This window comes from Apis florea, unplaced genomic scaffold (genome assembly GCF_048593485.1).
Source record: "Apis florea isolate Af1SG1 unplaced genomic scaffold, ASM4859348v1 contig_1914_pilon, whole genome shotgun sequence".
Taxonomy (NCBI): Eukaryota; Metazoa; Arthropoda; class Insecta; order Hymenoptera; family Apidae; genus Apis; species Apis florea.
Window position 1 is genome coordinate 356822 of NW_028256504.1, and position 21322 is coordinate 378143.

Sequence of the window (21322 nt, forward strand, 5' to 3'; positions counted from 1 at the left end):
ATTTTAAAATTGTTTTTTTTACAACATTTATTTTTATCGTTACTTTTTTTTAATATTCCAAAATTATTTCTAAAAATATATTTGAAAGATAACACATAAAATAAATTATTTATTATTTCCCTGTTCATTGTTATTTGTTATTTGCTGAAATTCATAATGCAGCATCAAATTATTATTTACATCACTATTACTATCGTTTACATTTATTTAAATATTATAATATTTTCCCAAATAATCATCGAATTTAATTTAGAATTAAAAAGTGACTAGAGATAAAAACGTAATACCAACTATTTAAAATAACTATTTTTAAAATATTATTTCAAATAAATTTCATCCAGGTCCGACTGGATGGTAATTGTAATCACCAATTACACAAATCACTCTCACTCGCACGCAAAACTCTCTCTCTCTCTCTCTCTCATAAACGTACACTCCTCTTTCCAAAAGTAAAAATTAAACATATTTAACTATTTTTGGCGGTCACAAAATTTCGAGCAGACGATTCTGACTGATACACGTCGCTTTCCTTGCCTTCTATTTTTCAATTCTATCTATATCTCTATGCTCTTAATATACTACGGCCGGTGACACTAGTCGGACACGTCAGTGAAACACTTTTAGAGAGAGAATTCACACTTCAGAGAGAATTTTAGAGGAGCACTGTTCGAATCAACTTTTTTCATGTGACGAACCAATTAAAAAAGTGTGTTGTGAATCGAGGAAATCATTCGATACTGGAACGATACATCGTCCGAGGTCCAAAGTCCTCAACTGGCATTCGGCTGCAAATATGCGTGAAAAGGAGGGGAAAGAGTCAACAAGAGTCTCGAAAATATCGCGTGCCCCGCCACGGGAAACACGCTCAAGGTGTTGTATCTCTCTCGATTGAAAGGTAGATATAACATTTCGTAAATAAAGATTATTCTTCGCTGAACTTTTATAACTTTTGGATTGAGAATTGAGAAATTCTTGGTTTTAAAATTATATTCCTCGATATTGGAACTTGAGAAATATTTGACTTGCGGGAAAGTAAGTTTTTTTTATTATTACGTTATATTTAATTATTTTTACTCGTCATTCGACGAATGTTTGTTATTGATCATACATATTTACTGTATTCATTGGTGTTCAATATTTATCCTCGAATTTATTTTCGAAACAAATTATCGATTAAGATAAACGTTACTTCCACAAACAATCAATTATTCGATTTATTTATTTATTTGATCAAACAAAGAACGTGACATTTATTGGAATACGTATTATTTATCATATGATAATTCAAATTGTTGTTTAAATTGTTATTTTGGAAACGAATAATTTTAATTTTAAAAGTTACTTTTCCATTTTTTATCGTAGTGTGAAAATTTTTTTAAATTTCCGTAAAAGTTTTAATAATAGAAAAATAAAACAAAGTGGAAACTAATTAATTATATCGATACACATTTCAAAATTTAATTTCAACGATAATATTACACTTTCAACTTTAGATCTATGTTGTCATAATATATATATATACCTCATAATAGAAAATATAGTTGTCGAGAATTTAATATTCATTTTATAACTATTCTTTTTTTCCAACGATAAAAATTTATTCAACTTCTAATTTTCTAATTTTCTTTGACAAGACAAAGAAAACAAGAAACACAAATATAAAATCGAGACGTTATTTATTAAATTAAAAACTCTTTCAAAAATTTCAAAGATGATGTGCTTATGATGATTACTTGCTATGGAAACAGGATAAGAAGGATAAGAATCGAGGTTTTTGCACCGAACAAAGTAATCGATCATTCCTTGTGATATAACCTGTTTACCTGCTAATTGCAAGCTGCCCGCTCTATCTCGCCAAACGAGATTTTTTTTTGATAACAAGAATGAACAGTTAACAAGAACGTTAATTTTCCTGGGATTTTAATGACGATAGGATACATGTAATCTTATGAAAAAAAAAAAAAAAAAAAAAAGGAAACTTTCAACATTTTTCATCGTGGATCATACACATCGAGAATTCATACAATTTATTTATTTGACAAAATTTAAATTGGTTTTGCTAAGTGATAAATTATACAGATTTCACATAAAGAAATAATTTTGAAAAATTTTCTTTCTCAGAGAGGACAAGTCTTTGGTCAGGTGAATGAATACGTTTTAAATTTTAAGCGAAAACAAAGCAAAATTACTTCGTAATTCGATAAATAAATCCCAACAATTTTTTAAATGCCAACTTTTTCTTTATTTCTATCCATAATCGATTTTCTAAAGAATCTTAACGTTTTGTTATATAAAAAAAAAAAAAAGATAATTATTGTTTTCTTTTTAAAAGCAATTGATCGAATTCCCTTGTATTAGAACGTGTATTATGTTGTAAGTAAAAAAAAGAGTTTAAAACATGGTAATTTTATTCGTTGGTGAACGAAGATCACGAGAATAGATATTCCTTAATTGCTGATGTGATATAAGAGAGATTATAGCGGAATAAAATTTTCAATTATTTCGTACCGTAATTCATACCTGGCTAAGAATCTTATTATTTTAAACAATGCTTATTATTATTTATTTATTACGAATTATACTTGTGTTTATGTTTTTTATTTGCGATAAAAATATAAGATAGAGATGTTTGCAAATAAATTCTGAAATTAAAAGTTATCTGAAATAAATTATTGCCAGTTAATATTTGTCAAATATTACTTTAGGTAAAATAATAAAAAACATAAATAATGCAATTGTATTAATAATACAAGATACTTGTATTAAAAATTAACTAATTGATTATTTAGATCTAAAAGAAGAAAAAAAAACTTTACATAAAATATTACATAGAAGAATCATTTTCATAATTATTAAATCATTTCACGAAATTATTAAATGGCAAATATTATAATTAGTATCGAGTAAATAATTAAAATTTATCCTTTAAATGCATTATTATCCTCCAATAATGTTATTTAAAATAAAATAAGAATATATCAAATAAAAAGAATGGAACGAAAATAATTATTTGATACAAGTGAAAATTCTGCCAGACAAATGAAAGATATGAAATTATGTATAAAGCGCACAAAAGCTTACAAAAACACACGAAGGGAAACTTACAAGTGGAGAGGTGGAAACACAGTTGAGCAGATATTCATTTTGAATTTATAGAATTGAATTCTCGTTCAAAATTCAGATCATTCGTTGAAAACAGAATCTATTCGATTCTGAGAGACGCTATTTGCGAAAATATTATATTCTTGAGAATGGATCAATCCGTTCGCATGTGAGAGAAGTAGCAATATTTGTATCACGAATAACCATCGCTTTATGTTAATTAACTGGCGATTTAATAGAGCGTTATTCCCGGACAAACCCTTTGCAAATATATTTATGCAAATTCGTATATGAACACGAATATTTGTAACGTTTAGGTAAACAGAAGAAATCAGTTATGTCGAAATCCATAGTCAATAAATAGCGGATTCAAAGGAAAAATTTGACGTGTTTATTTTTGTTGTAATTCTTCATTTTTCCCCTATGATCTGGTGACTAGAAACGAAGGAATACTTTAATATCATAAGGGGCAAAGAAAATAAGAAAAACTTGAGAAATATAACGATTTGCATCATGGATCTAATAAATTTTTCCTGGCAACAGATTAAATGGCGAAAGAAATTTTAAGTAATCGCTAGAGATTCAATCTTAATGGGAATTCTTGTTTGAAAAAATTTGGTTGATTCATAGGATGAAATAAGATTATTTTTATCTATAAAAATATATATTAATTTAATTGCATCTTCTACTAACATTTATTACGATGAATTATTCAAATTCAAATAATACGAAAATTTCGATTCGTCAAAATTAAAATCTTCTTAATTAGAAAACTTCCATTTTTTTGCTATAAATAATCTCAAATTATTCAGACGCTCGATTACAATTTATATTTCTTAACATTTTCTCAAATCATATCGTTTCGATATGCTATTCCCCATCGAGAGAGATATCTCGACGAATCGAATTTTAAATCTGTTTTATAGTCTAAAAATCATAAAATTTATTACTATTACTTTATTAATTTAAACTATTATGTTACAATTCGTTGGTCACACAATATATTGCTCCTAGCATTAAATAAATTAAAATAAGATCGATATTTTTGCGATATTCGGTTTTGATTTAACCGTTCAAAAATTATTCAACACGTTATATAACATTTTGTGTACAATAATTCACAAAACATGATTAGAACGTCTATTCTAGATATCCCTAAAGACAGCAAAACTTGCACACATTGTAGCGTCATAAATTATGCAAGTTATAAGGCGGTTAAGATTTTAATGGGTAGATAACGATCTTAATGGACTCTGCTAATCTCCCGCCCTGGGAACACAGGAGTTTAACACTCTCAATAGTATCTGGCAGAGCCTATAAATTAAACCTCTTACGAGCTTGTATCGAACGATTGGAAGAAGGTGAAAAGAGGTACTTTCTTAAAGATGAACGAATTAATTTCACCTGAGATAAAAGATTAGAGAATTTGAGATATTATTTTATTTAAATTTATTCAAATATTTAATTTTTAAATTTTAAATATATATTTATATTCACCATGAAAATAATAATTAATTAATTCATTCATTTCAAATAATTAATATTTCAATTAATTTTTATTTAAAACCAGGTGGAATAATTTTATTATTGAAAATTGTTCTGTTGTGTGTAGTTATGTAATTAAATTTTCTCTTTGATGAAATTTTTTTAATGAAATTGTTGCGCACACGAAGATCATAGGGAAAAGATTTAACGAGTGACATTTTCCTCATAAAAGATTAGATAGTTTTCAAAAAAAAAAAAAAAAATAAACAAAAAAGAAGGTAATATGAAAAATTTTAATTATAATTTTTAATGGACAATATGCGTTGAATTTATAAAATAATTAATATAAAATAAGGATAATTATGTTTCAATTAATATTTATCACGTTGTATTAACGCGATAATATGTGCATAATAAAGTGCAAAAATTAATATTTATAATTCTAATTTGATGCAATTAATTTATTACAAAATTATAATTATTCAATTCGAATAAATTCCAATAATATAAATTAATTTAATATAAAGGTTTCGTTTAGATTAAAAAATCGATCATTTTTATTTATATGCACACTGTTGCAAACGAGGAAAAGAGATTTCTAATTTTATCTAAAAAGACACTGTTTCGAACTAATTAATGGAAGACAGATAAACTGTTCGAAGACAGTCGATTCCAATAATACTCTCGTTAGATGAACAAGATTTATGACCACGTATCAAGTTCTAAAGCTTTCAATATGAATTAAAAAACAAGTGTCGGTTGCAAAATTGCAAAATTAAAATTGTATGATTAATTCCTATATGTTAGAAAAGATTTTCACTTTATAAAAAAAGATAGCTTTTAAAGAATAATCCTCTGGACAATGTCACAAAGATTAATTCTTCTTTCTCTTAATCACATTCCTGATACAATATCGTTATTTTAAACATACATGTACAAAAATAGCATTAAACATTTTTTAACATATCTTTCGAAATTTTCGTAGCCAAAATTATCTAATCCGATCACTCGTCGCAAACAAAAATGACGTCATTATCGAACAACAACTTATAACAAAATCAAGGAAAATAATAATTTTGCAACGCTTCGAAAAAAATTTTTCCTCGATCAAATTCGAATAATAACGAAAGGCAAAGGCTCTCGCTGGTAGAACAAGTAGAAGAATTCTCTTCTTCACCCTTTTCTCATCTCTTGCTTTCTCATCCTAGCGTCTAGCATAGATACGTTCCTGAAATATTATTTGAGCATGGCGTGGGTGAAGTAAGAGCCAGTATATTTTGGAAACGAAGGTAACCGCTTTGCCTGGGAAGACGAAACGGCCACGGGCGAAACGCCAGAAACTACATTTCCCGTGGTAAATGGAGTAGCCACGGCCGCCATTGATAAACGAGCGCGATTCGCCCCTGTTTCAAGGTTTTACGATTCATAACGATCGGCCATGAATGGCTTGGATTCCAGACAGTTAACCTGTTAAACCTGTGCCGGTTACTGTACCGGCTCGATTCAAACGGCCCATTGATAATTAAATTTGGAAAACACAGTGTTCACCAATCGATCACGATATACCAATTTTTTTCATTTTTTTTTTTTTTTTTTTTTTACGTTTTACGAAAAATTCGATCAAAAGTTTTAAATTTCGAACGTATAAATATTTAATCTTCGACTGATGGATTTTTGTGTAAGTGCTACAATATTTTTTTTTTTTTTTTTTTAATAAACAGCTTTATAGCTTAATGTATGGTATAATGTTTTTAAATAAAATCAAGAGTCGAAAAGTGAAATGCTCTCTTAGAAAAAAATATAAGATTTATAGAGAAAGATATAAAGTCGTCATCACGCCAATTGAGGACTGATGTATTTAATATTTATTAATGTATTCAGTGGAACATTTTTGGAGAGTCGATTCTCCAAAAAAAAAAAAAAAAAGGGGCCAAAACAAATACAAAAGTTGGTATACGAAAATGTCAATCGAGGCTTGCTTATTAAGTTGATGAATAAATAAGTTGATCAGATGAGATGCAAGATGCATTCTATCTGCAGATTTAAATTGCTTATAACTTGATAAATAAATCACGATCGACATTTTCGTGTGTCAAATTTTATATTTGTTTTGGCCCCTTCGAATCATTCAAAGTAGATATCTATATTTAATATATCATATCTAACCTACCTAATCGGTTACTTAACACCCTACTTATCTAACTTACAATTAGTTAAATACCTCTAAGTATCCTGTTATAGTCGCCGTTTACTTCAATTTTAAATTTTTTTTTTTTTTTTTTTACAGTTTCCTTAATTCTAGTGGATTCAGGAACATGTACAAGGTGAATCATATAACTTTATCACTAGAAATATTTAATTTTTGTTTTTGGCAATATTAAATAATGATTCAGATAAATGATGTAAAGAGAAATAGAGTTTAAAGTTGTTAATTTTTTAAGTAAATCAATCATTTTCTCTTTTTAAATGATAAATGCTTTTTTAATAAACTGGTCAGTGAAGTTAGACAGTCTATATAAAAAGGATAATAATAAATACTTTTTCCACTGAATGATTTAGTAGAGTATATAAATTAAAAACATATAAAAGATAATTTAATTTTCACATAATTTTGATGTATCTGATGAAAAAAGTAATTACGTTAAAACAATTATTTTATAAAATCATCCATTTATCTGAAATATTTTTAATATCGATTAATATACAAGATAATGGAATTTCAGATAATAGAATTAAATAATTCAACTTGTACACAACTACAGGTATGAGGATAATATATATATATATATACATATACATAGGATTATACATGTAAATATGTAGAAAAATATGAATGATAGAAAAAAAATGTTTTAGATAAAAGTTATAATATTCCACGTAGTACGAATGATATCGATCTTTATTTGAACTCGTGATGGCCTTGAAAAACTATGTATAAAAATCAGATTGAATTTATATTTTACGCAATTTTTAAATGGAAATTTACATTGCATGTATTTAAAATACGTTTTCAATACAGGGTATAAAAATTTCGAAATATAAATTTTCAAATTTGACGTGACAGAAATACGCGATAAAAAATGAAATATTGTATACTGAAAAATGTAATTTCTCTACGATATTTCAAGATCGAATAAAGATCACATATCCCTCTTATAATATTTTTTTTTCTTATCATTCATATATTTCTAGAAATAAAATGAAACTACTTAACAATTATTGATTTAAAAAAAATAAATTCATTTTCAATAATTTACAATAATAATAATTTTTGTTTCTTTAAATTTAATTTAATTCTTCGTAGAAGAATTCGAAAGACGAAAGCAATTTTTACCGCGATTACAAAATTATTGGAAAATAATCATACAATTTTTTTTTTTTTCTTTCACTCTACCCTTGCTTAAACGAAGATTATAAATGCACGTGGGTCGATATATAACGCAATTTTAAAAGTATTACGTTCCATTAACCGAGCGCGAGAAAGCTTTAAAAACAATAACATCTCGTTTAATTACGATAAAATCGCTCGCGATCGAATCTCTTCCATTTGCATCCTCGAAAGATAGAGCGGAGCGTAACAAGAAAGGTATAAAAATTTCGAGAGGAGAAATATTTTTTTCTCGTTCTATTCGAATACGAGCTACCGATTAAATTTACAAATTTATCACGTAGCACGGCGCGCGCTCCCATTTTAATTTATGAAACTTTATGCCTCCCGTGCAACGACCCGCGGCATAAAACACACCGTGTTGTTATCACAAAGGTGGTCCCCGCCGGTGATTAAGCGTGCGCAAACATACGATTTTACCTAGGGTTAATTTAAAAACAACCGTTCTCTCACTGTTAAGAAAATGCCACGTTGAAACGTTTCCACCGTGGTGCGCATGCGCAATCTCTGAACAATCGTTTCGGCCAACGTGGAAGAACGAGATGTTTGGCGAAACGAAGAACGTTGTAAAAGAAGAAGAAAAGAATCACCATATTAATTAGATTTCTTATTGGTAAAAGAGTAAATAAACTCGCGTCTAAGCGCAACATCATGTATAACAATGTTCCAAAATTTATGAAAGAGATTAGTTTTTAATCAAAATTCTGTACGTACAATTCGTAACATTCGTGTACAAGATTAATTTATATTCCAAAATTCACCAGATTTTTATATCGTATACTGTATAAACATTTTGTATATAATTTATGATTTTATATATTAATTATATAACTATAATTAGATTACAGTCTAAAAGTCTTTGTCAAGAAGTTAGGTTATGTTTGATTTACGTTACACTTGAATCTCTAGTAACAGCACAGATCGATCCACTGGTTTCTGTTTAATAACCAAAATGGAGCTACGTCAGTCTCGTTTATACGTCATATATAACCGTTTGGAAACCGTTGTATACGTATATTGTGATAGTATTGGAAGTAATCTGATCAGACTTATAGAAATAACGTACAGAACAAGAAGAGAACACACAAACTGTAAACTTTCTCATTTGATCACTAAAAACTTATATATAAGATTTATTGTACTATTGATAACGGTTCAAAAAAAAAAAAAGAAAAATAATTATAATTATAAAAAAATGGCAATTGGAAAAAAAAAATAATCGTACAACGATTAATACTTTACTTTTTCGAGAGGCGTTTCACGTTAAGAGAGACAACATTCGACATGATAATTGTCAATGGCTCTAATTAGGTTCGCGTTGGGGACACGCAAACGGAGACCGAGTTCGGTGCACGTTCCATTCTGCGCATTCCCCGCATGCCGAATTCCAAGGCAATTTCCCATTCTCTGACACCAGGATGCGTTGCTGAATGCGTGCTACCCGATCCAGAGCCGCGCGATTCCGATACACAGTTGAGTTCAACGAGCATATAGGATGATCTTTGTAACAACAACAACGGCGATTCACGTTATATTATACGGATGGCCCATTTAACCGAACGTGTATGTACAGGGTGTCGATATATCCGTGGAACAGCTTTCCAAGCTTTGTCAAGCTTCATTTATTAAGCGTGTAATGCAAATTTGCGTTAGGCAAAGCGAGATAGTTGATACGTATACATAGGATCGTTCGTTTAAGCTTCATTATCTGGAATATTTGATTTGCTTTCGATGTTATTATTCAAAATGTACGTCGGATAAGAGTCAAGAGAGGAAAGTATTCGTATTTCGTCTGTCACATATATATATATATATATATATAAAATTTTATGAAATTCAAATTAGTAGTTGATCAATTCTATTAAAAATCAAAAGTTATTTTCATACAATTTATATGCATTGATCCAAGAAATTAATTTCTCGAAACTATATACAAATTTTATTTTTTAACATTGACAAAAATAAAAAGGATATTTGATTGAAAATTAAATGGACAATCCTGCGTTTACATTAGTTTTAAACTTCACCGAAAAGACTCTCGTAATTCCAATTATCAGCACGTGTAATAAAAGCGACTTATTTTAGAATGTCACGAGAACGTTGTTAACGTTGTGGAGCGAGCGAATCACGAGATTCGAATCGCGTCAATGGCAATGAATCGAATTATTCAGTGGCCGAGTGAATTGTCGCTGCTAGGTACCATCAAATGACAGAGGCCTGCATTGTTCCCAAGCTGCGGATATTTTTAAAACAAACGAAAAGTTTCCAACAAGCGGCACCGGTTTTCGCAGTGCGGCCCGACCGTGTGATCGATCGTGCAACGACTGCATCCAGTTAACGTCATTGCGCGCACCTGACGAAATTTTAACCGTTTCAAGATAGAAATAAAGGTCGTCGACATGCTAACAAGTATCATTAACGTTACAACGAGAAAATTTTTAGTCGAGCACAATATCATATCATTCATAAAACGAAACTAACGCCAATATCCTTGGCGACGCAGGATTCATTGATTCTCGTTCGATCGCAAAGTGCAACTTCACTGGTCACGATCGAAACTTGGATGGGTGACCGTTTTGGCGAGAAAAAAACCAACATATTTATATATGTCGATAATGGGTTTCTTTGGAACTTTTACAAATAAAACTCACGGTTAATGATGATATTACAAAATATGACAAGATTGGAAATTTATGAAATAATATGTATGAAATTCAAGAATATTATTAAGCATTTCTTCTAAATTTGATAAAATAAAAAAAAACATTCTAAAATTTATTTAAAAACAACAGAGAAGGAGATTAGCAAGTTAGATTTAAAAATTAGATTCAATTAGAGATGACGCTCTCGGCTAGTAATCTTTGCCGAGTTGTGGAGAGAATTAACGTCACGAAGGGTGATATCCCGTAAGTGCCCTTCGTTTTTCTCAAGACTGGAAAATATGAAAGGAAAGTTCTTCTTTTAGGGCTCCTCTAACACTCTAAGGACTACAATTTAAAGATCTACAAAGTCTTTTAGTCAAAAGAGAATCCAGCATTTTCTTTCGCATTTCTCCTCAAAGAGATTTCTATGTAAAAAAAAAAGATTTAGGATTAAATTTAGAACGTCAATAAACTTTCCATCGTAGGATAATCTAATGACGATTTAATTTACAAAATCTGCATAACGACAAACGTTACACGAATCATTTAAATATTCTTCGTTCAATCTTCAAGCTAAATGAGATTAAAATGCTAAAATTTTAGATCTAAGTGGATGAATAAATTGGATCTACTCGTCGAAAATAAATATTCGGAAAAGTTCGTTTTACTTTAGGTGTCGATAAATCAAGAAGAATTTTGATCGAGTAATTTTTGCAAGGCTAATCGTAAAATTGTTCGATAAAATTGACCTCGTAATAAGTCATTCTTCTTGGCAAGTAGTCCGTCTCGTTAATTGAGTCGACAAGAAGAACGTAAAGAACGAATACAAAAGTATTCGTTCATTATAAGTTGGATCGGCTCGTTTTGTCCCACATACCGTTGTAACGTGGCAATTATAAGCGATTATATAACGAATTCGCGCTTCAAAGTGTTTCTCCATTTTCGAAATAATGTCTTCTTCTTTCCACGCAACCCTTAACCTCCTCGTTGTCGGGTAAATTGCTAAATGAATATTTTATAACTGTGAACTGTCGTGGGTTGTGATTCATGTTGCAGCTTTTACAAGGAGTTCTTGAGTTCTCTTCGATGTATAAGATTTTCCTGTCATCCATCATTGACTAACCCTTCTTGGCAAGAAATGCGAACGTCGAATGGCTTTCATGCGAACTACACTACAGTGATCCAGATTGAAGAATTCAGCGAAATTTTGCTTGAAAATTCTTTATATCGATGTTTATTGTATACAATAAATATTTAAAAATTATGAAAGTAAAATACGAATTTTTTTAAAATTTCGAACGTTCTGTTTAATACTTTGCTTTAATTTTTTTTTCTTTTTTTTTTAATCAATGAAAAGCATCGTCGTCGTTATAATTAATAATCAGTGTGCAAAATGTATTAAATAAATAATACCGAATAATAAAATATGATAAATTATTAAATATGGAAATATTTATAATGTGTAAAAACAAAAATTAATATAGGAAAGAATAAGAATATAAATAATATTTTATTTTTAAATTAAAACAAAATCGGACAAGTAAAAATTCAAATAACGATACAAAAGAAGAGAGAAATAAATTATGAACTCTAAGTTCAAATACACGATCGTAATTTATTTTGTTTTGTAATAATAATAATCAACAAACTGATATATATATATATATTCATTGATACAAAAATTAATAAAGAATTACTTCATTATATATTAAGCAATTGTAAAATTATTTCAAAATTATACATACATACCATTGGATAAATATTACATCAATATTTGACAAAAAATACATTATTCCAGAGAAATTGTAAAATGCTCTGATAAATAAATAAATATGAATTTAATTTTTCAAATATGACTGGAATATAAAATTTATCTAAAAAAAAAACTATATTTATTCAAGTCGAGTTGCTTTTTTTTTTATACAAATATTTATACATTTTTTACATTGAAAATGCAATAAAATGATAAATTAAAATCGTTACGAATTTTTATCTTAAAACCTATTTATTAAATACAGATGCTTTTTTTTTTTTAATTTTTATATGGAAAATTAAAAGATAGAACGATAAATAAATATGAATAAAAATTTCAACGTTCAGAGTAGCATTCGTATTCGAGATTGAGTGAAATCGATTCAAATCCGCAGTTTAAAGCCCTCACCCTCGTGCAAAGTGTCCTGAGGACACGAGTACGCTGGTGCACGTGCACTTGCTTGGGTGCACACTTCCTGTTCTCGCAGAGGGAAGGGATATTAAAGAGAGAGAGAACACATTCAAGGGAGCCACGCCAAACAAGTTTAATGCCTGAAAACGTCAGAGCGAAAAACCTATCATCCGTCCATTCCTGTAAAACCCTGATCAAGGCGTTACGTTTTTCGAATCTTTTGCTTATCATTACAACAAGAATGAAATCACATAGAACTATATATCTATTCAATTATTTATTTTGCGAATGCTCAAGTTTTTTCTCGATGAGTTTGATCGCTTCAAAAAAGAAATAAAAGTTACTTGATATGTAAGAATAATTTTTAAATGTGTAAAGTTGTATGCTTTTTGGTAGTGAATAGGCAGAAGTGTAAAAGTGAAAAGTTTATTTTAAATAGAATCATATAATTTTTACAACTCTAAATGATGTAAATGGATATTTTGCTGTAAAGGATATAATAGCAAAAAATTATTAATTTAAAAGATATTTTAACTTAACGTTTCTAAAATTTATAAAATTAAAAAGGAAGAAGAAGAAGAATTATTATTTCTCAAATATGTTAGAGAAACATGTAATTTTTGAGGATTGGTGTCACAATTTAGAGGCAGAAAGTATAACATAGAACTGATAAATTAGTATTCAGGATAACTCAGAGTGTTATTTGTCAATAGATTATATGAAATCACTTGTAAATATGAGATTTTCAATCAATAAATATGCTTATTTTTATAATTACATTGAGAATAATGAAAAATATGAACAAACGTATTTGAACTTGATCAGGAATGAAACTAGAATAGAACTTTGCTTGTATATAATTATATTGGATTCACCAAATGCATCTTTATTTTTCTTCCAAGTATTTCTTCCAATCTTTCATTTCTTACACAGTCATTTACAGTTGCATCGTATCAAATTTAATCAATTACACTTCTCTATATTTCTTCAAATGTTAATTTTTCCTTTTGTGCACAATCATTTATAATAATTTTGAATTTATCTTTGCACACTTATCAAGATTGAGTGTAGTTAGAGAAAATGTAGATATGTATTATCTAATCATAATCATAATTACAACATTGCTTTAAATAGAATGGAAATATTATTCTTATGAAAATTTGACTCTTAAGTGAATAAGATAAAGATAACTTTTGAAGAACAATAATAGCACTTATTCCAGACCACTTTAAATCTGTGCACATCTTTGAATGATTGGACTGAAGCCAAAACAATCCGACTTCCTGACAAAGAAAACAAAGAGGACATTTCTAACAAGCAAACAAAAGTTGGAAGATTTTTCTCTTTTAGTTCGTTAAAAACGGAACAGCTGATTACACACGATATTTTAGGTTTCGGATAACTACGACGATTTGTTTCGCAATATAAAATAATTGACAACGATGTAAGAAAACCAGACTCTATATAAAACAGTTATAGTCCATTCAGAAACACGTAATAAGAATTGTAGCCTTTACTTTTTCTTCAACTAGTTCAAAAAGTTATATTTCATTCGATCATCTTCAAAAGAGGTTGACGAGAACATAACCTAACCTAACCTCTACATTTCGAAACTTCTATACATAGCGAAACACGTAAGAATCGTAGTCTTTCCTTTTTCTTCAACTAGAAAAAAGTCAGAACCAATATGTACTTAAAAAGTATCACGTATATTCCATTTGCTTCTTTTCGTTCGTACAATATAATCTTACGCTTCGATTATCTCCAAAAGATATTGACGAGAACATAATCTAACCTAACCTCTACGTTTCACCAATAACACCGATAAAAAGTAATATTACGAAACAAAGTTTAACTTAATCGTCAAGCGTTTCAGAAGAGGTTGGGAAACACTGGCATAAACCAATAAAGCGGAATGTCAGATTCTAGATCCTCTAGAGCGTTCTTCCGAGGCGCAAGGGGCGTAAGAGCGGATTCATCGATTCGAATCGGAATCGCGAAGTCGGTGCTCGACGAAGGGTGCTCGACCACTCGAAATGGAAGAGAAAAGAGATTGTTTATCGGGGGGATACGCGCGAGAAGCGAAGCGAGGCGAGTGCGAGGCGAGTGCAGGCCAAGCTTGAAAGCGGGGCAAAGGGATATGTCGCAATGCGTCTTGACGTCACTGGTGGGACGTCGTTGGTGGGATTCTCGCTGGTCTGATCGGCCGGCAGAGGGGCGGTACAGGACGAGAGAGGGAGGGGCGGATGCACGTGCATCTACGCCGCTATATCCGCGCCATCTGTCGAGAACTCTCGAGACTACGAGTTCGTTCGCGGATAAGACCGATTCCCCTCATCGATCTGCCGCCATGATTATCTTTCCCTTTCGCGCGAGCATCGCTAATGAGATTTTATTTGAAATCAAAGTAAAAAATAACGACATATTTTTTTTTTTTGAAAATAAAAATAACATTGATTTATCTGAAATTGAAGCAAGATGGATATTACGAAGTAATTTATATTGGATTATATGTTGATTATACGTTCAAATGTTGGTATTTGAAAGTATAATATTGGCAATATTGGTTTGTATGAAGTAAAAAATAATTGTGCATATACATATGTGAAACAATTTATTATGTATTGTTGTTTTTGGGGCTAATATTTAGAAATATGGATTTATTTATAATAATAGAAAGTTATTAAACATTTCAAACAGAAATTATGCCATTATATCGTATCGTATATAGAATAGTTATAAAATAAGATATATATTTCAGAAAACGTTTCTTTCAAATAATTTTTAAGTTTTTTTTATCTGAAATATATGATAAATTCTTATTTATTATTACTTTGTAATTAACAACGACTTTTGAATAACGTTTAATGAATTTATATATAGAATCACATTTCTAAAAATTATTTGCAAACAATTAATAAACATTACACACATTATATTCGATAAATTTTGAAGAAATTTTCGCGACACATTGTCGTAACAGATCGAAACAGATGAAATAAATCATGGATAATCATCTATCATGGCCAAAAATGATGGGCAATACGAATTAACTGGATATCCAACGAGAGTGAGTTCGTGAATTTATTATCAATTACCGTCAAATGCACTTTGCATTTGCCAGAGCATTCTCGTAATTTCTCGATCGATCTATAAGTCGAAGCAAAAGCGATAGAAACGAGCAGAGCGTGTAACGATAATGGATAAATATAAATTTCACATCGATATAACGTGAACATCGAAGCTTACCATCGCTGCCTGAACGCTTTCAACGATTTCAACAATTTTCGACTATATTTAGTTAGCCTTTGACAAGACGAGAGACACGGATTTGCGTGGTTCGGTATTAATTTACTGGATTTGGAATCTTTCACCCGGATATTTCAAATCCTTTCATTTTAAAGGTAATTGTAAGTTTCTCGTTTCAAAGGAAGTTATCAACTTTACAGAGTGAAATAATTGCACGATCAAAAAGAACGTAAATCCCGATTTAAAAATAAATCAAAAATACGCATATCTGGTAGAATGAAGATTTAAAAATCGTTGTAAAAATCAATACGAAAAACTTCTTCGAAATGTGTTACGAATAAGTAAACTTTATTTGGCTTTCTTTCTTCCTATTTCGCTTGTTTTCATCTTATTCGCTAAAAAACATTTTTACTCTCGTTTTATTCCCTACTTCGTCCGTTCATCAAATCGGATCGACACACCTCTTGAATAACTGCAAATCTTCAAAAACCAACTTTGAATCTTATCAATTTTAAAATATTTATCATTAAATAAAATTACCACGACTCTTTCCATCCCTAATAAACAATCCTTAAAATCAAATGGATACCTCTTGTCTCTGTCCTTTTGGCACCTGTAAAACTATATTTCGTTTCGACTTCGAAAAAAGGGAAATTGAAAAAAATCAGACCCTCTTCCAAAGATTTTCGATGATTGCGCGCGAGAAATAACCCCGATTCCCGGAGGAGGGAAAGAAGGTCGCCGAGGAAAGTTCGCAAACTTCTCATCTCGGCCGTTTATGCTGGCTAGAAAGGACAGGACAGAAATAGCCTCGCCTTTTAAGGTCGCGATGAACGACCTCACCGACTTGAATCCTCTTGGCCGGAAGTTTCTAAGCGACGAGAAACCAAAGAGATCATCGATCTTACTCTAATCGAAAGAGGGTGAAAGGGGGAAAATAAGATAAGAGGGGGGAGGGGGAGGGGGGAGGGAGGAAGAGGTTGGTGATCCAAGAGACGACTCGATCTGGGCGATGATTCGATGGATGGATGGATGGATGGATGGATGTTTAGGGTTGGTTGATTTGTTTAAGGGTGTTCATCGTCCTGCTGGAAATTGTTAATCTCGCGAGGAAATTGGAGAAAGTGAGCGAATTTCACTGAATGTAATTTCGCTTTTGCACGTATTTCTTGCTGCACAAATGATAAACTTTCATATTTTTGTTTGTTTTAAAAACATTATTATTATTGTCTTGCAAATGGTTTTTCTCATCTGATGAATCTTTTGCACAGTTGTGGATAATGGTAAAAAATTAGGAATTGATTTTAAATCGGGTTAATTTTCTAAATTTCAACGAAAAATAGTGAGGGCGGTAAATAAATGAATATTTTTAAGTAATTTTTAACAAATGGTACTTTAATATAAATTTCATGCAAATCAACTTCTCGAGTATGATATAAGAAACATTTTCTAATCTAAAATAATTAATCTAGAAAGAAATACGAAAAATGAAACATCCCTCCCTGATATCCGAGAGATAGGAGTGAGCTATTTTTTAAATCCGGACATAGACATCTCCCACTGCTTTATGGAAGCTTCGCTCGATCGAAGTTAAATCTCCACTGACGTGATTCAAATCCCTTGCAATTACAGGATCCGTACGTATTTTGCCTTTTCCCTACGAAATATATCGATTCAAATATTTCAATCTTCCTATCTTAATTTAAAACCACAGAGAAAAAAAAAAAAAAAGAACGAACGGATCTTCTATCAATCGGAATATCGTCGAATTAAGGGACGAGTTGAATTTCCTTGACACTGGACTGGCTCGCCCGATCGATACAACAGGTTAGCCGCTCGATCTCCCGATCCCGTGGAAAGATAATCAAAGAGCGTGTACGCTGGCCAGGCGGAAAAAGTAACCCATTTCCGGCGCAAATTGTCCACGTACTTTTTAAAGGCTTTTACGTCTTTGTCCACCGGTAATTGGGCTCTCTCTGGCATGACAATTGCCACTCGCGTCCACCCGGTCTAATTTTAAGAAAGAGAAGCACGTGTGCGCATCCGTTGCCAATTAAAGGCGACGAAACGATGGTTACGCGGGGGATAGCGTTAATCACGCGTATCGAAATTCACGAGAATTTCACGCCTCTTTCGAAGATCGCGAGAAAAAGAGAGATATTGATGATTTTATAATTTTTGCGATACAACATTTTTGTGTTTATAGAGTGTATTATTAATTATTTTTCAAGAATTGCACCGTTGCAATTTATTAATATTTCTCAAAGTCCAAATATTTTTCCAATATTTAAAAATTCAATTCTCTTTCAATCTTTCAATTCAATACTGTGAACGAATAAATTATTTTTATTTTTACAAAACTGTTATATACCCGAATAATTATGGCAGAAAATATTTGCCTTCGCAAATATTGGTGATTTCCCCCGCCCCCCCCCCCTTTTTAAAAATACAATTTATTCTCATCGTTAATTCAACGCGCGTACGGCACGATTTCAATTTCATTTCAATGTTGGCCGTATTTTTCCACGGCCGAGGATATATACGTATCTAAAAATAATTCTTTCTTCGTCGTCGTCGTCGTCGTCGTTGAATCTGAAAAACGTGTGTAACCGTGCAACTTGACTCGAGGGTCGTCCAATACGCGAAACAGATTTATCTCGTTATCGAGGAAAAATTTATTTCGTTTCAATTATCGAGGATATCCTCCATTTTCCTCCTCGATCCTTTCTCATTTTACTAAAGATAGTTTTCACGTTTGAAAAGGGAACCGGTAGATTTGCCGGTGTCGATGATATCGACAAAGCAAAGCTTTCAAAGGTTGCGCAAAAAGGGGAAGGCTTCGAAACGTGTACCGATGACCGAGTCGAGTTTCGTATACACACGGGATTTTTAAAAAGCGTTTTCGTGCCAAACAAATCGGCCGGCGACTTGTCACACGTTGTCACACGTTCGCGGATAAAACTAATGGCAAAATTTAAAAAAGATAGGCGATCGTTCTAAGATAGGATAGGGAAATCGTCGAAAACTCATAAATAAATAATCACTTATCGATCCGTTCTAACGTGGTGCTGCACGTGCCGCGAATCAAAAACAATGGATGTTTGCACGCAAATCCGGTAGCATGGATATATGGTGTTTCTCGTTTCAAACATTTTATTGTGGGATATGAATTAGGTAAATCTATCTGATCTAAACTCTTTGTTAAATTTTACGCATTTAAGTAGATTGAAAAGAGAAAATGAATGTTACGTTATCACTTACGTGATTTCTCTGAATTAAATAAACTTTGCATTTAACTTAACCTAATTTAACTTGTCTAGTGAATATTGAATAAATTGAAATAAAAATGAAAATGTTGTCGTTTATGTTATAAATTGAATGAACCTAACCTAACTTTTTTAGTTAAATTAAGCGAATTGAAGGAAAGAAATATTATATTTCTACTCGTAAAGCGATGAAAAGATGTTTGCTTTCAAAATAATAAAGAAGAATATGTTAATCTTTTAAAAATCTCCCTTTTAAAAATCTCATTTTAACAAAAGATTGTGAAGAAAAATTTAAAGCGACTTACTTACACAAAATTGTAATTGAATAAATATCACGTAATAACTGTCACATAAACGTAAAGGTTATTCGAAATTCTCTACAAATTTATCGAAAACAATAATTTAAAAATATTTAAAATCACATCTCCGTTTTATAACGTGTAAAAAAAAAGAGAGAATAATAAAGAAATGAACGAAGACGCGTTTCTATGACGCGGATAATACAGAATGAAATTAGTTTACCGTACGCATTGCGAGCCAAATATTTCGATCGTTTCCTATTTACACCAGTAGATGGCTCCACCCGCGTGAACCACGACGAACCCGATACACGTGTATCTTTAACCACTACCGCGTCGTGCTTTAAACGGACTCGTACTACTGAGGCTGCTTAATACGATGCTTGTCTCCCCTCGATGCTCGTTATTGAGATACATTATACCTCTTAACCTAAACACCTGATAGCGTTTACCGATCGCCACCGATAAGAGATATATATATATATGCTTTTTTACGATCACGTTCCATATTGAAGAATATAATATATACGATTATCTATGGATCTTTTTTTAAATATTTATTTATTTAAATTGCTTTTAATTATTTGTCGTATTCTATTAAATATGTATTATTTTTTGAAATTACAAATAATATTTTTTTTCTATAAACATTATTTCATTTCCATCTTTTTTACAAAGATATTTTTAAGATATCGTTATTTTATATCATTCGTTATCAAATCATTATGTATTTCAGTCAAATTACTTATTTATTTTTGTAAATTTCTTCTTTCTCATAAAAGTAAAAATAAAATTAAAAATTCTCAAGTCAATAATCGGGTTATTTTTCATCCATTCAATTTGTTAAGTTTTTAAATTAAATAATAACTTGTTGCTTGTTGCTTATTTATGTTTATATTATTATTTTTAGATAAATACAATTTTGCTTTAATTAAAAATATTTTCAGTTATTTTAGTATCGAAATTATTCTTACAATTTTGAAATTTCTTCTTCTGTTATACGATTACTAATTAAATATTTTAAATTATAAAGATACGCAAAATAATAAATACAATATTTAATCAGCAAAGCATCGTCGTATATATCTATAAATATATAAATTTTTCTCGAAAACATTTCCTGTTCAAATAATTTTTAAAATTCTTGAGTTACTTTTGTTTGATGACTTTTAAAATTATTAAATAATTTAAATATTTTTAATTTAAAAAAAAAACTGCATATAATACAATTGATTGTGCGTTCAGATTTCAAACGAGATCTCTTCGCTTTGTGAAGTAACATCACAGAGAAATTCTGGGGCAACCTGGCCAAAGTCGGCATAGAGCGCGCGCGCACTCCCGTTTCCCTACACTTGAACCCTAGGCGTCTGAAGCGCACGTTCCATCGATTCATCGCGAAAATCATGAATGAACGTAATCCCTTCGATGCAGAGCATTCAGTTTGGTTTCTCGCCCGGCAACAGTACAAGGATTTCGCTGACTGGAACGTTAAATATTTAATCAAAACTTTCTCAGAATTTTCTCTTTTTGAATTCTGAAACTTTCTTTAATTTACTTTTTTTTTTTATACGCTTTGAAATTTTTAAATATTTTCCATACATTTGAATACTTCGAAATAACGAAAAACTGGCAAAAGAACTATTTATTAGGTTAAGATGTTGTACATCGAATGTCAAATGTTATTTTATTAAAATTTGATGTACTAAAAAAAAAAAAAAAAAAAAGAA

At 30.5% G+C, this 21322-nt stretch overlaps 1 protein-coding gene and 2 long non-coding RNA genes across 3 annotated transcripts in view; 1 reads left to right on the forward strand and 2 right to left on the reverse strand.

Annotated features, from left to right (window-relative positions):
- The window catches only part of shaker (potassium voltage-gated channel protein Shaker), a 254960-nt gene that overhangs the window by 185647 nt on the left and 47991 nt on the right, over positions 1–21322 (reverse strand). The window lies entirely within an intron of this gene.
- LOC147658567 (uncharacterized) lies at positions 429–12059 on the forward strand. Its single transcript, XR_015294293.1, has 2 exons — positions 429–895; positions 11674–12059. It is a non-coding gene; the product is annotated as an uncharacterized LOC147658567 (long non-coding RNA).
- LOC147658568 (uncharacterized) lies at positions 17405–19805 on the reverse strand. The gene is made up of 2 exons (XR_015294301.1): positions 19606–19805; positions 17405–17687 (listed from the first exon to the last, which is right to left on the reverse strand). It is a non-coding gene; the product is annotated as an uncharacterized LOC147658568 (long non-coding RNA).